At 40.8% G+C, this 17,120-nt stretch overlaps 1 protein-coding gene across 11 annotated transcripts in view; it reads right to left on the reverse strand.

Moving 5' to 3' along the window:
- The window catches only part of tenm1 (teneurin transmembrane protein 1), a 365,598-nt gene extending 349,010 nt beyond the window's left edge, over window positions 1-16,588 (reverse strand). For 9 of the 11 annotated variants that reach the window (XM_062963661.1, XM_062963659.1, XM_062963658.1 and 6 more), the window contains exon 1: window positions 16,018-16,588. The gene's annotated coding sequence lies outside the window, so the exon portion shown is untranslated. Of the gene's footprint in view, window positions 1-15,725; window positions 15,976-16,017 lie in introns of those variants that run through there. The other 2 variants (XM_062963660.1, XM_062963653.1) reach the window with 2 other exon arrangements.
- Window positions 16,589-17,120: the final 532 nt, after the last annotated feature.

A 17,120-nucleotide genomic window follows, 5' to 3' on the forward strand; every position in this document is an offset into this window, starting at 1 on the left:
TGGCTTGGCCATACCACCATTGATCCCTGAAATGTCAAGGAAGTGTTGCAAGATGCTTCCTTTCCCACTAAGGAGAGGTAAGTGGTTTTTGGGTAGCTTCGATGGAGCTACCCGCATTTTTGGTGCCTTTCCCCCATCTGATGGGGGAAAGGCCAATGCAGCTACCAGTGTTGCCACCTTTTTTTTACCCATCTGATGGGGACAGGGACAAGGCACCAACACACCTTGTCTTGTTGTCATCATCCTTGATGGGGAAGGGAGGGTGTCCTGTGCACCTGGCGTTTTGTTGGCTATTGCTGGCGATTTGGTCAAAATGAAGGAAGGGAGAGTTAGTATGAAAAAGTCCTTGGTAAAATTATAACTCCCATTATTCTTCAGCAATGAGCCATGGCAGTTGAAATGGCATCAAACTGCATTCATGATATGATATTGATCTACCATTAGACTCTAGGAGACTAAGGTTCAAATCTCTGCTAATCCACAGAAAACAGTTGGGAGACCTTCGCACTGTCATACTCAGACCCCTTCCACACTGCCATATAATGCAATTTGAACTGCATTGATCTGAATGAGACCCCATCTACACTGCCATATAAAATCCAGATTATCTGCATTGAGCTGGATTATATTAGTCTACATTGCCATATAATCTATTTCAGAGCAGATTATCTGACTTTTACATAGCAGTGTCAACAGTGCCCCAGTCTACATTGCGTCTTAATTCAGTTCAGTCTGTATTATAGTGGCAGTGTAGATGGGGCTTCAAATAAAGGCAGTGGCAAACCACCTCTGAATAAATGTAACCAAGAACATCTCATGATAAGGTCACCATAAATCAGAAATTACTTGAAGACACACAACAATATTCTATCTTGACTGGCGTAATGGTGTCCAATTTAATTATGCGATTTGTAGTTTAGGGAGGGGTAATTAGATTCCTCATCCTGAGTTCTAGTGCTTCACTGGACTACAAATCCCAAAATTCCATATCCAGGGAGAGGAAAAGGGGATGGGATCTTCCTATTCCCTATAAATTCAGCCAAAAGCAAACAGCTGCAACCTCTCCTTAGCTTGTGTCTTCTTCGCATTAATAGCAGTTGACATTTTGATCATATTTTCATATTACTTGGCCATATATGTCCACTGCTCATCTGTGAAATGTTGGAGGAAATGTGAAAGTCCTGATGTACTTGTGCCCTGTTTACAGGGCTCCCCAAGGGGCAAATGCATGGAAAGAAAAATAGGCTTTGGCTCTCAACTTTTTACTTCATTCACAGTAAAATGTACTTAACCGTTCCAGGTGACCTTGCTTTCACTCTCTCTAACATCGATTCATGAATACACTAAGACATTGCATCATCTAAGCCAATAGGTGAGCATAAGGCTGCACTGTTGCTAAAGCCAGCAGAACTCTCCTTCCTTACACATTACAATACAAATGGGAAAGTCTGCAATGTAACATTTGCAAAAGGAGCACGCAGCAGGAACGGCAGAATGGCAGTTTCAGCCTTGCAGGCTCCAGATTATTATTAAAATCATCATAATCTATTATTTATTCTGCACCTCAGTCTCCACGAGGTGCCCTAACCAACAAGCCTCCAATGCAAATCAGAGATTTCTCACAAGGAGGAAGAACTGAAGGAAGGAAGACTCCAAAGCAGAAATGAAGAAAATGCAAATCAGGAGATGCTTGGCAACTCCTTCATGAGCAACAAGTTACGTCTCATGTAATCAAAGGTTCAGACATCAGATCTTTGATCATCTTTAAATCATTTCAGTTTCAAATGCGAGATTTAAGGAAAGCATGCGAAATCTATCACACATTGGAAGAACCAAGTGAAGATTAGAATTTTAGAATAATACCACTGTTAGTGGAGCCCCGATAGTGCAGCATGTTAAAGCGCTGAGCTGCTGAACTTGCGGACCAAAAGGTCGCAAGTTCAAATCCAGGGAGCGGAGTGAGCATCCGTTATTAGCCACAGCTTCTGCCAACCTAGCAGTTCAAAAATATGCAAATGTGAGTCGATCAATAGGTACGGATCCAGCGGGAAGGTAACGGCACTCCATGCAGTCATGCCAGTGGCCACATGACCTTGGAGGTGTCTACAGACAACGCCTGCTCTTCGGCTTAGAAATGGAGATGAGCACCAACCCCCAGAGTCAGACACAACTGGACTTAATGTCAGGGGAAAACCTTTACCTTTACCTTTACCTTTATCACTATTATTAATTTCTAGTAAGGTACCTCTCGCTTTTTGATAGCTAACTTTCTGCCATTTTGTTCTTTCTACCTCCTTATACCCAGAACTCATTTTAGTGATAATTTTGCAAATACATGCTGTTTTTACTATAATTGTATACTATAGAAGTCATTTGTGGTGTCTCTCTTCTTATACAGTACAGTAGTTCTGCTTATAGTACTCAGTTTATAATACTATCTATCTGTCTATCTATCTTTCTAACTATCCATCTATCTATACACATTTTCCAGGAACATTCAAAATTAGTGCATGCGGCATGTTAAAACAAAAACAATGTGGGTTGCTGTGAGTTTTCCAGGCTGTATGGCCATGTTCCCAAAGCCTTCTCTCCTGAAGTTTCACCCACATCCATGGCAGGCATCCTCAGAGGCTGTGAGGTCTGTTGGAAACTAGGCAAGTGCAGTTTATATATCTGTGGAATGATGTCCTGGGTGGGAGAAATAACTCTTGTCTGTTTGAAGCAAATGTGAATGTTGCAATTGGCCACCTTGATTAGCACTGAATGGCCTTGAAGCTCCAAAGCCTGGCTGCTTCCTGCCTGGGGGAGTACAGGACAGTGAATAAAGAACAACACTCAGAAAACAGAGGAATTCCAGAGGGGAAACAATCAGGGCCAGCTAACACCTTCCAACAAAGGATTCCTCCAGGCAGGAAGCAGCAAGACTTTGAAGCTGCAAGGCCATTAAATGCTAATCAAGGTGACCAACTGCAACATTCACACTTGCCTCCAACAGACGAAAGTTCTTTCTCCCACCCTGGACATTCCACAGATATATAAACCCCACTTGCCTAGTTTCCAACAGACCTCACAACCTCTGAGGATGCCTGTCATAGATGCAGGAAAAATGTCAGGAGAGAATGCTTCTGGAACATGGCCATATAGCCTGGAAAACTCACTGCAACCCAGTGATTCCGGCCATGAAACCTTTCCACAACACATTAAAAACAATGTGGTTTTCTAAAAACATGTTTCCACATAAAAACTGCATTTTTGGTGCAAAAAGAGAAATTTGGAGGGAAAATATGAATACCAGGCAACAGCTGCATAGAAATATTCATTTTTCCCCATAGCAGGGAGAACTGCAGGAATTACTCATACTGATATGCAAAGATGAAATAATCAAATATTCAATCAAACTACGCGTGTGTGTTGTCAAAGGCTTTCACACACACAAGAACAGGGTGTACTAGAGTTGTGTGCCCATTCTTTGACACAAAAAACCAAAGAAATATTCTTCCATTCGGTGTAACGAGAGGCAAAGGAACCAGTCGACACACTTTCATCTTATGGAGTCTGCATTTTCTTTCTCCAAAGACATTTTCTTGGTGAAATATCATTTTCTTGGCAGAAATGCCTAATCCTTAGCAAGAAAGGGCACTCTGTACGGTATGCACACATTGCCTACCCTTTGCCTTTTTCTTTATCGGCTTTAAGGCAAGTTTTCTGATTTTCTGGTATGAGTAAGTAGAGCAAAAACTTTTCAGCGTCTTTAGGAACTTTTGCCTTCGTTTATCTGAACTTTTCAGAATCGGCACAGGGCTTAAGGCAGGCTCCCTGCCCAGCCTGATGACTAATAAAGTAGAAGTTATGCTCAAATACACAGATTTGCTTAGTTTGCATACTCCTCAGCAACGGATTCCGATACTCCTTGGCACAAGCTGTAGGTTATGTGATGAGAGGTCTCTGCCTAGAGAAGCCCATTTTTATCTCAAAAGACTATGCTCTTCTATAAGTTTATAATCTCACTCAACAGGCTGCCAGAAATCCAACTTTAGCGGGTAACACTTCTCACTCAACCACTGACTACCCGCTGCCTTTCTGAACCAGTTCCCATGGAAACAGGGGCCTGACAAGAAGGAAATAGGGGGGAAAAGGAGATTTTAAGTCGTCCTTATTTCAAAATTTCTATCTTTTTGCCACATTCCATCCACTATTCACATGGAAACAAAGAGTATGAAAGCAGTGGGAGACATGAGTGAAGGGAGCTTGCTCCATTTGCCTCTCCAAGACTTAAATCCCATTCCAAGACGTTCTGAAAGTTTCTGTCAGTTCAACACAAGATGTGTTTACTTGACATGGATGGAAGAAGAAAGAGAATCAAAGTTTAACTCAGTAATAGTGTATAATGGTAGAATTCTTACTCCGGAAGATCTTGTAGCACTTTGGAGACCTAGGGTCCTTCCACACAGCCATATAACCCAGAATATCAAGGCAAAAAATGCACAATATCTGCTTTGAAATGTGTTATCTGAGTCCACACTGCCATATATTCCAGTACAAAGCAGAAAATGTGGGATTTTATTCAGTTCCACACTGCCAGATAATCCATTTCAATCTACACTGTCATATAATGCAGTGGCAAATCCTTAGTCTAATGTGATAAGGTCCCTGAACTACATTATGAAACTGTATTATATGGCAGTACAGCTGGGGCGTAATTGAGAGAACAAAGTTGGTATCATATGGTTTCATTGACTAACAGTGGATTTACACTTCCATTGAAATGCATTATATGACAGTGTAGATTTAAATAGAATCATAGAATAATAGAGTTGGAAGATACCACATGGGCAATCTAGTCCACCTCCCTGCCATGCAGGAAAAGCTCAATGCAGTAAATCTGTGTTCTGAAATTTGATTATATGGCAGTGTAGATCCAGCCTAAGGGTGCATCTACAACAGCATTTCTCAACCTGGGGTTCGGGACCCATGGGGGAGTCACAGGGGGTTTAAGAGGGTTGCCAAAGACCATCAGATAATAATATTTCTAATGGTCTAATCATTGGTGGGGTTCAAGGAGCTCTTTGATTGTAGGTAAACTATAAATCCCAGCAACTACAACTCCCAAATGTCAAGGTCTATTTTCCCCAAACTCCACCAGTGTTCACATTTGGGCATATTATTTGTGCTAAGTGTGGTCCAGATCCATCATTGTTTTGAGTCCACAGTGCTCTCTGGATGTAGGTGAACTACAACTCCAAATTCAAGGTCAATGCCCACCAAACCCTTTTTCTGTTGGTCATGGGAATTCTGTGTGCCAAGTTTGGTTCAATTCTATCATTGGTGGAGTTCAAAATGATCTTTGATTGTAGGATAACTACAACTCCCAAATGACAAAATCAATCTCCCCTCAACCCCACTAGTTTTCAAATTTGGGCGTATTGTGTATTTGTGCCAAATTTGGTCCAGTGAATGAAAATGCATCCTGCGCATCAGATATTTACATCATGATTCATAACATTAGCAAAATTACAGTTATGAAGTAGCAACAAAAATAATTTTATGGTTGGGGGTCACCACAACAGGAGGAACTGTATTAAGGGGTCGTGGCATTAGGAAGGTTGAGAACCACCGATCTACAAGGTCCTGCCTCATACCCAAAGACAGTAGACTGGGTTAGGAATTGAACGATAGGCAGAAGTCTCAGGAGAAATCTAGGGTTCTACTTGGTTGGTCCACTATCAATCAATCAATCAAGACTTTATTATGGTCCATGACCAGCACAGAAAGCATCTGTAGACTGAGGCAATTGCTTCACTCTGTCTAATTGTAAGGTTGTTCTTGCAATGTATGTGTGGGTCTGGTTTTACAAGGAACCCTATGTACTCCATATATTAATCTATTTTTTGTGAGGGAATAAATGTGCACACCACATCCACAGATCACCTTTGTGGCCTCACATATTAATTCCCTTTCTCCCCTCCCCACTCTCGCATTGCTTTCCTCCTTCGAAGCGTCACTTATCTGCTTCACAAACGTATTATTAAATGATATTTCATGGGCAGAGATAGACAAACAACTGTGCAGCGTGTGTACTGTTTGCAAAGAAGCAGTTAAAAGATTGACATTTTGTAATTCACTATTTACATGGACGGAAAAAGCAAGCATGCAAAATCATTCAGCATTGCACGATCCATCTCATAACTCTGAATTAGTTGCATTCATGAGAAATGTGTTCCAGTTAGCCACCCATCCTCACTGTGGTGAAATGTCTTGACTTCCTATTTAATTGTTTGTAGATTTTTTTATGTCTAAAGGTTAAAAATATACTAATGGACTTGCGCCTCCCCCTCCCCACTCCTTTATATTATACATTTTTATAATTGTGCAGAAGTGACTTGAGAACATACTGCAAGTCGCTTCTGGTGTGAGAGAATTGGCTGTCTACAGGGACATTGTTCAGGGGATGTCCGGATGTGTTACCATCCTGCTGGAAGGCTTCTTTCTTGTCCTCACAAGCCAGAGCTGACAGATGAGAATTCACCCTGTCTCATGGATTCGAACCGGGAACCTTCAGGTCAACAACCCAACCTTTGGGTCAGCAGTCCAGCCAGCACAAAGGTTTAACCATATATTACACATGATTCAACTCGATTTAAATGAGAGAGACAACAGTTGTTTTGGTTAGGAATAAACTAGAATTTGATGGTTATCTCACCTGTTGAAAATAATGGTTACTCAACAATATTTATGACATTATTTGAATGTAAAATATATTTCATATGCATATCCATTGGTTGTATGTACTATCATGCTCACACATACTACTTTATCAAGGTTATTCTTCTCTTTGAAGAGTTGTCCACACAATATCCAGTTTAGAGTTTGAAAAACAACAAAGGCTCACTATTGATCAAAGAGTGCACAGACATTCAATGTGTCACCTGGTTAAAGTCTTCCTTCACATTTTAATTCAAGACTGGAAGTCCCTTATATATGATCAAACAGATGCTGTTGTATTTTGGCCATATCATGAGAAGACAAGATTCACTAGACAGGACAACAGTTCTTGGTAAGGTAGAAAGCAGCAAGAAAACAGGAAGACCGTGGTCCAGATGGGTCTTCAAGAACCCAGTAGAGATATTAAGGATGGGAGGACTTGGCGGCCACTCATTCATGGGGTCACCATAAGTTGACTTGATGGCAGTTAACAACAACAAAGAAGGAGCACACAACCAGATAAAAGCTCAGAAAAGGGTCACACGTCTATTTACATATATATGAAAAAGTTCAGCCGTGGTGTTCATGACTGGCTAGACATTTGTAACAAGGTATTTCAGCCATGTTTTGAACATGTACTCTTAGAAGAAGGGTGGGGCACATAGAATGAAGAACAAACTATATGTAATGTTATTCTCAATTTTGATTTTGTCTAGCTGGTGTACATTGGGTTGAAATCAGGTGTGACTCCAGAAAGAAAGCAGAACTAAATAGGACCCTAATAAGGAGGAATGGTGGATCATAACATTTTGACCATATCATTATCCTAATCTGAACACATACCCTTGGCAGCTTTTTGCAACTGGAAAGAAAGAATTTATTTCCAGTTGCAAACATTTTAGAGTCCACAGCCAAGTTTTGCCACCGAATCAGTATGGAAGTAGGTCTGCAATGCAGATACTTTGTTGAATTGTGGTTTGAACAGCTGTAAACAATATTTCTACATTTCAGTCATTTTCTATGTTTGTGTTTTCCCCCACAAACAAAAAGCTATCAGGACAAAATAAATAGTGCTGGAAAAAAATACATTGCTTTTTGCCAGTGAGTGCAGGTATACCCAGTGTAACATACTGGAGAAAAAAATACAAATATTCTTGCTGAGAATTTTAGCAAAGCATGATATAAGCTTGGTGGATGAAAGGATTACCATGGATATAGCATATCTCAATTTCAATAAAGCCATTGACAGGGTCTCCATGATATTCTTGTGGCAAAGAATAGTAAAATGTGGGCTACACAATGCGACTGTTAGGTGGGTTGGGAATGGGTCAAGTGGCCAAATTCAAAGGGTGCTGACCAATGGCTCCTCCCCTCCTTCATCCTGGAGAGAGGTGACCAGTGCGGGAGGCATGAAGATGGTCCTGTTCTGGGCCTAGTGCTAATCAACATCTTCATCAATGACTTGGATGATGGAATGAAAAGCATGCTTACTGAATTTGCAGATGACACCAAAGATGACCCCAGAGGCCAGGAACAGAATTCAAAACCATTTTAACCTGTTCAAGAGCTGGGCCAAAACTAACAAAATGAATTTCAACAAAGACAAATGGAAAGTACTTCACTTAAGCAGAAAATAAAACAAAACACACAGATGCAGGATGGGTGACACTTGGCTTGGATCTAGGAGGCTTTACAGACTACAAGCTGAACATGAGCCAACAGTGTGATGTAGCAGCTAAAAAACCAATGCAATTTTAATCTGTATCAATAGAGTATAATGTCTAGATTGAGGGAGATAACAATACCTCTCTATTCTGTTTTGGTCAGACCTCACTTGGAAGACTGTATCCATTTCTTGGTGCTTCGATTCAGGAAGCCAGAGAAGGGCAACCAAAATGATAAAGACTTTGTAAGCCAAGCCCTATGAGGAACATCTCAGGGAGCTTGGTGTGAGAACCCTGGAGAAGAGAAGGTTGAGAAGGGACATGGTATTAGCTATATCTGAAAGGATGCCATATTGAGGAGGAAACAGGTTTGTTTTCTCCTGCTCCAGAAACCAGGACATTCAAATGGATTCAAATGGTAAGAAAAGAGATTTCACCTAAACAATAAGAAAAATGTCCCAGAAGTAAGATCTGTTCAACAGTGTAATAGGCTGCCTTGGAATAATTTGGAGGCTCCTTCTCTAAGGGGTTTAAACCAGTGGTTCTCAACCTGGGGTCCCCAGATGTTTTGGCCTACAACTCTCAGAAATCCTAACAGCTGGTAAACTGGCTGGGATTCCTGGGAGTTGTAGTCCAAAAAATCTGGGGACCTCAGGTTGAGAACCACTGTTTTAAACAGAGGCTAAATGGCCATCTGTCAGGAGGGCTTGGATTGTGCTTTTCTTGCATGGCAGAATTGAGTTGGATTGGATGGGCCTTAGAGTCCCTTCCAACTTTATGAATCTCTGAGTGCCATGCTCTGGCTGTCAGTGTGTGCTAAAATCTCCATAACAGTTACACACTAAGCACTGATTTTCATGTAGGCCCTCATCCTCAAAACATTTGAAATTCTCAATGGATCGGAAGATACTCATACAACACAAGGTTTTCATGGATTTTTTTTACCCCTACTCCCAGTGTGTGAGCATTAAAAAGCGCAACACAAAACACCAAGCAACCTGGAGCCTAAAACATGAATAATGTCACATCTAATTTGGTTCTGTGCTACCAGTGTAGTAAAGTTCCAAATCACAGCAATGTGGCCACAAACAGGATGGATTTTAGAAGGAAAAAGAGGAGCAGTTGGTAAAAAGCACAATCAAGCCTGAGTGGGTGACTCTTCCACATCTCTCTACCTCAGAAACTAGATTGCAGATTTATTACGAGACGGAAATTAATCTTCATTATGTACTTTCTTGCTGGCAACAACAAGGGGAAAAAATAAACATGACGAACTCTCCAAAACATTTTATCCTCATTTTCCACTTCAGAAGAACAGTCAGTCATTGTTGGCCAATTAATATCTATGTTATGACAGATTTATTTCCTTTATATGTACATCATGGCTTTATAATACAGCTTCACAATCAATTGTATCCTCAATATATAAACACCCTCCCCCCCCCAAAAAAAAAACACAGTTTATCATTTACATATGTGTAGGCAGTCTATTGTATTAATTACTAGTCATTCATTTACAAAGAGCACAAAAGGGGTAGATCAGTAGAGTAAGCTGTTGCAATGTTTCATTGCTAAGGCTGCTTGTTCTGTATATGCATATGTATATGTATATCATCTGATTATATTCCCTATGAGAACAGTTTCATTTTCCCCCCCAAACAGGAAATATTCATTTTATTCTACTTACAGTAGGAATGACATTTTCTCTTGTTCCAACAGTCTGAGTTAAGAATTCTAACAATATTTGCTCGGAGCTCCAATGAAACAAATGGTACTTAATAATACTTCATAATGCAAAAAGTAAAGTGTTATAATATTACTACTACTATGATGTTTATTTATACCCTGCTTATTCTCTCCACAAAGGAGATCCAAAGCATTAATATGCTACACATCAGGTCAATATTCCAAAACCAACCAAAATCCTTAAACCACTTTCCTGGGTGTTAGACCCATTAAACACAGTGAGACTCACTTCCAAATAAACATACATAGAATTGCAATGGAGACAACTTAAGGTGCATCTGAACTGTAGAAGTCATCCACTTTGACAGTAATTTGGCTGCCATGGTTCTATTCTGGGAGTTATAGTTTGTTGACACAACAGAGACTCTTGGGCAGAGAAACCTAAAGGCCTTGCAAGACTGCAACTCACATGATTTCATGGCATAGCATCATGGCAATTAAAGTGGAGTCAAACTTAATTAATTATACAGTATAAATCAGGCATGGGCAAACTTTGGCCCTCCGGGTGTTTTGGACTTCAACTTCCACAATTCCTAACAGCCGGAAGTCCAAAACACCTGGAGGGCCAAAGTTTGCTCATGCCTGATGTAGTGGGATTGTCTTCCAAATAAACATGCGCAGAATTGCACTGAACAGTGAACATAACTAAGTTCCACTGTCTGCAGTAGAAGCTAATCCCAAAGCTAAAGCTTTAGTCAAGACGAGAGCAATATCAATTCTGAATTCAGTAGCATTGTGGGGTAATAATAATAATAATAATAATAATAATAATAATAATCTTTAATTCAAGAAACATTTTTAAATACATGTAAACAGAGATGGTATGTCCATGATCAAACTTGAACATTTGTGAATCTGGCATGTATATCTTTCCAAAAATAATATTTGGAATCTCAGTCTCAGGCAACAAACTTGCATGAAAAACTCCACCAATAGCAAATCCACTCAGCTCCACTGAGCATATTGCATTGAGAAGACTGGGGGTTTAAACCTTAGAGAGAATGTGCTTCTTTTATTAAATGGTTTCAAATGTAAAACTGAACCTCTGAAAGGATGCACAGCTTATGGTGGAAGCAGAGGAAAGGAACACAGAAAATGAATATATGCACACACATATCGCTTCCCATTTAATACTGAGCTTTCCCCAGCTAAGATACCTTCATATTTGGGATGCAAATACTGTTGTGTTTTCCAATGCTGGAGATGTGGTTCTACTATGAACTCTAGTGTGTGCCTTGTTTGTGTAGCTCAGTAGTTAATAGCCAGGAGAGTGAAAATGCAAAAGGTTATTTTGACAAACATGTTGGGAGACAAAACCAGACATATTCTATGTGTCTTCAAAAGCAGCACCGGTGGCTGGGTTTATTTTTACACTCCAGTTAATCTATCTTGACAATTAAAGCGACCAAGCTTCACATAGATAGTGTCCCGATTTATATAGCTACTACTCAGACTCTTGTCTTCTCTGGAACCATAAACATATGAACAGAAACAGCTCCCGGCACTATCCTATCCTAAAGAAACCCTCCCTTAGGCTGCATTCGGGAGTTGAGTGGACAGTCCAACCTTAAAAAAAACAAATTGTATGTGCTGCCGACTAGCATCCTGGATTGTTGTCCTCATGAACTGTATGTTTATTCCTTCTGTATCGTAATGACAATATCACTAAATAATGAACCCATAATCCATTTTCAACACCGTGCAGGATGAGCTAAGAGAGCAGATTGATGAGCAGAGTCTACTACAGCTCCAAATGTTCAGTGAGAATGAAGAGAGAGGCTACAGGAGAAAACTGTATAAATGTCAAAGATGCAGAGACTGGAAAGCAGATGGTGAAAAACGAAGGGCAAAAGGGAAGGAGGAGGTCACTGGTTATGAACTGCAGAGTTGTCCTCTCATTCAACTTAAGTCTGGTCCCAAAAGGGGCCTGGGAGTGGTGAGCAATATCTTGTAACACCTAGGATGCATCTATACTGTCAAATTAATGCAGTTTGGCACCACTTTCAATGCCATGGCTCAATGCCAGCACTCTTTGGCAGCAAAAGCTCAAGAGCTTGCAAAACTACAACTCACAGGATTCCATAGGATTTCACAAGTGGAGTCAAACTGCATTCATCCTACAGTGTAGAAACAATGCTGCTTTTTGGAACCGGCTCCACTTAGTTCCACACTCCTTTCTTACAATTTTAAGGCAAATCAAAAAAACAGTGCTTTCCTGCTGGCATTAAAGATGTATCTCTGAGCCACAGCAAGCTTCTCTCAAATGAGTAAGTTATTGCATTTCAGCATCGAAGAGTGAGACTCACAAGCCCTGAGTTCAAATGTCACCACAGGATGGGAACTTGTGAGATAAGCTTTCCACACACACCTTTCAACTGACAACATGGAGCTGCTTTGGAGGATTGTTGCAACCAACAAGCAGTTTAGAAACCTGAGTACTAAATCTCATCATTAGCACAAAACTATATTTTACTAATCACCCTGAAAACCTCTCTAGGCCCCAACATAAACGATAAGTTAGGTTGCTGTGAGTTTTCTGGGCTGTATGGCCATGTTCCAGAAGCATTCTCTCTTAACCTGATGAACCAACCTGGACACAGCATATTATTTGAGAACACAGAAATGCTGGACCACTCTAACAACCACCATGTCAGACTATACAGAGAAGCCACTGAAATCCACAAGCATGTGGACAATTTCAACAGAAAGGAGAAAACTATGAAAATAAACAAAATCTGGCTACCAATATTTTAAAAATTCTAAAATCAGGACAGTAAATAAAGAACAACACTCTGAAAACAGGGAACTCCAGACATGAAATAATCAGGGCCAGCTAACACCTCCCAACAAAGGATTCCCCCAGGCAGGAATCAGCCAGGCTTTGATGCTGCAAGGCTTTTCAATGCTAATCAAGGTGATTAATTGCAACATTCACACTTGCCTCCAACAGACAAGAGTTCTTTCTCCCATCCTAGATATTCCATAAACATATAAACCCCACTTGACTAGTTTCCAACAAACCTCACAACCTCTGAGGATGCCTGCCATAGATGTGGGTGAAATGTCAGGAGAGAATGCTTCAGGAAAATAGGCATACAGCCTGGAAAACTCACAGCAACCCAGCAATTCTGGCCATGAAAGCCTTCAACAACAAAATAAACGGTAAAACCTAACCCATGTGTGAGAGTCATATATACCAATTGCAAAGGCAAAAAAGACCACTGTAGATAGATAAAAATATGAAATACATGCTGCTAAAAGAGACAACTCCATGTGTAGAGTTGGATGTGTCTAACACAGATGGAGAAAACATTACAATGCACCTCAGCTGTGAATTGTACCTTTCGGAAGAGCATGAAAGTGCCTCGGTCTCATTCACCTTGGAATACGGTGCATCGAAGCTATGATAAATGAATACACATACATACAATTATTTATAGTAACGATCGGATACAAGTGAGTGGTGCAAAGTATTGAGACAGACGGGAAAAACAACATGCATAGTGGCTGTACCTTTCCGGAGAGCATGGAAGTGCCTTGCTCTGAAGCACTGTGATGCACTGAAGCTATAATAAATGAATATATATACATACACACATGGAATTATTTATCATAACGAAATACAAGTTAACGATCAAAGTACCAACATGGCAATACTAAGAAGGCAAATAATATCCATCACTTGGAACAAAGATGCCCATTTGGAGGCATAGTGCCCATCTCGTAGGGGGGGGGAAATGACAACATGCACCTTGGCTGTACCTTTCCGGAGAGCATGGAAGTGCCTCACTCTCAAGTAGTGCACTATGATGCACTGAAGCTATCATAAATGAATACGAAGCTATGTAATAAATGAATAAATATGCATACACACATGGAATTATTTATCATAGCAATCAAATACAAGTGAATATGTGAAGTACCAACAAGACAATACGAATAAAGCAAATATCCATCACTTGGAACAAAGATGCCCATTTGGAGGTATTTTGCCCATCTCTTACTTGGACCTAAAGCTATGATACACTGAAGCTATAATAAATGTCTATGAAGCTATATAATAAATGAGTATACAGTATATACAGATACACATGGAATTACGTATCATAACAATGAAATACAAGACAATGATGCAAAGTACCAACACGGCAGTACCAAGGAAGGTAAATAATAAATATCCATCACTTTAAACAAAAATGCCCATTTGGAGGTGTAGTGCCCAGGTGTTACTGGACCCAAAGCTATGATACACTGAAGCTATAATAAATGAATATTAAGCTATGTAATAAATAAATATATATATATATACACAGAGAGAGAGAGAGAGAGAGAGAGAGAGAATTATGTATCATAACTATGAAATACAAGACAACGATGCAAAGTACCAGCACGGCAGTACCAAAGAAGGTAAATAATAAACATCCATCACTTGGAACAAAGATGCCCATTTGGAGGTGTAGTGCCCATCTCTTACTTGGACCCAAAGCTATGATGCACTTAAGCTATATAATAAATGAATATATATATATATATGTTATGATAAATAATTATATATATATATATATATATATATATATATATATATATATAATTATTTATCATAACAGTCAAATATAAGCAAATGATGCAAAGTACCAACACACCAAGAAGACAAATAATAAATATCCATCGTTTGGAACAAAGATGCCCATTTGAAGACATAGTCTCTAACTTGGACCCAAAGCTATGATGCACTGAGCTATAATAAATGAATGTGAAGCTATGCAATAAACGAAGCTATACAATAAATATACCAATAAGGCACGTGGAACAAAGATGCCCATTTGGAGGCTTAGTCTCTAACTTGGACCCAAAGCTATGATGCACTGAAGCTATAATAAATGAATATGAAGCTATGTAATAAATGAAGACATACAATACATATACCAATAAGGCAAACATCTATCACGTGGAACAAAGATGCCCATTTGGAGGGATAGTCTCTTACTTGGACCCAAAGCTATGATGCACTGAAGCTATAATAAATGAATATAAAGCTATATAATAAATGAATATATATACATACACACAGAGAGAATCATTTACCATAACAATAAAATATAAGTGAACAATGCAAAGTACCAACACGGCAGTACCAAGGCAAAAATCCACCACTTGGAACAAAGATCCCAATTTGGAGGCACAGTGCCCATCTCTTACTTGAACCCAAAGCTATGATGCACTGAAGCTATACAATAAAGCTATCCATTGCCTTGGAAGAGAAGTACCAGGGAGCTATACAATAAATATACATACACACAGAGAGAGAATTATTTATCATAACAATCAAATACCAGCGAACGATGCAAAGCATCAACACGGCAGTACCAAGAAGGCAAATATCCATCACTTGGAACAAAGATCCCAATTTGGAGGCACAGTGCCCGTCTCTTACTTGAACCCAAGGCTATGATGCACTGAAGCTATACAATAAATGAAGCTATCCATTGCCTTGGAAGAGAAGCACCAGGGAGCTATACAATAAATATACATACACACAGAGAGAGAATTATTTATCATAACAATCAAATACCAGGAACGATGCAAAGTACCAAGAAGGCAAGTATCCATCACCTGGAACAAAGATGCCCATTTGGAGGCGTAGTGCCCATCTCTTTGACCCAAAGCCCTCTTGTCTCCTTTCCCAGGCTTTGGCACCCAGTCTCACCAAAACACGGGCTCCTTCTCCCAAGGACCTGCCCCTCCCAGGGTGGCTCATCCACCCTGCGAGACACACACAGACCCAAAGCCAAGGCTGGCTTTCCCCCCCCCCCCCCCCTTGGTCTCATGCACTATGTCAGGGACTTGCAAGGGAGGAGGGCGATATTGCCATGTTACCATACTATGTTGCCAAGCTGAAACTTACCTCCCTCGCCGGCGGGAAGTTTCAGTGGCCTTGGAGGCACCCAGCTGCCCAGGATAAATCCACATCTCGGAGGAGAGCGGATGAGGCAGAGGGAAGGACGCTGCTGCTGCTGCTGCTCCTGGGAGGAAGGAGGCTGATGCCGCCGCTCCTCCGCATCCCTCCTCCTCCTCCTCCTCCTCCTCCCGGGTGCTTCTCCTCCAAGGCGAAGCAGAGGGGCTTGTTGTCCTGGAGGCTTATTGTGCCTCGTTTTTTGGAGGGGAGTGGGCTCCCTGCCTGCCTCTTCGCCCCTCTCCTGCGGCTCGGAGTGAGCATGCCCACGCGCGGAAGGAGAGAGAGAGAGCTGAACATGCGCGCTACCCGGCGGCAAAGCCTTTCTTCTGCCTCCTCCTCCTCCTTCTTCACCTGCTGGGATTGAGAGACGGGGGAGGAGGTTGCCAAGGGCTTTTGGGGGGTCTTGAGTCCTCACTCAAGCCCCCCAAAAGGGGAAAAGGTGGGCGAGAAGAGCGACAGGGAGGAGCCCCTTCCCTTGCTCGCCCTGAGGAACCTGAGGAAGGACCACCTGAGGGAGGGGCTGGGCAGGGGGCGCGCGCGGGAAAGTGCCAGGTGGGAGCAGAAAGGGCGGGGCATAACAAGGACACGCCCCCTCCTCCTGCTCCCTTTCATCCCAGCCCCCCCCCCCATTGCCATTTCCATATCATCATCATCATGAAATGGAATAATCATAATCATAACTTTCTCGCACAATCATAACCACAATGGGGATAAATGGGAGCCTAGTAATATTCCCATCTATTAACTCAATTATTTATTTTATTTACTACATTTACAGTAGTCTCTCACTTATCCAACATAAACGGGCCGGCAGAATGTTGGATAAGCGAATGTGTTGGATAATAAAGAGGGATTAAGGAAAAGCCTATTAAACATCAAATTAGGTTATGATTTTACAAATTGAGCATCAAAACATCTTGTTATACAACAAATTTGACAGAAAAAGTAGTTCAATACGCAGTCATGCTATGTAGTAATTACTGTATTTACGAATTTAGCACCAAAATATCACGATGCATTGAAAATATTGACTACAAAAATGCGTTGGATAA

The sequence above is a fragment of the Anolis carolinensis genome, unplaced genomic scaffold, assembly GCF_035594765.1.
Source record: "Anolis carolinensis isolate JA03-04 unplaced genomic scaffold, rAnoCar3.1.pri scaffold_12, whole genome shotgun sequence".
NCBI classification, from domain to species: domain Eukaryota; kingdom Metazoa; phylum Chordata; class Lepidosauria; order Squamata; family Dactyloidae; genus Anolis; species Anolis carolinensis.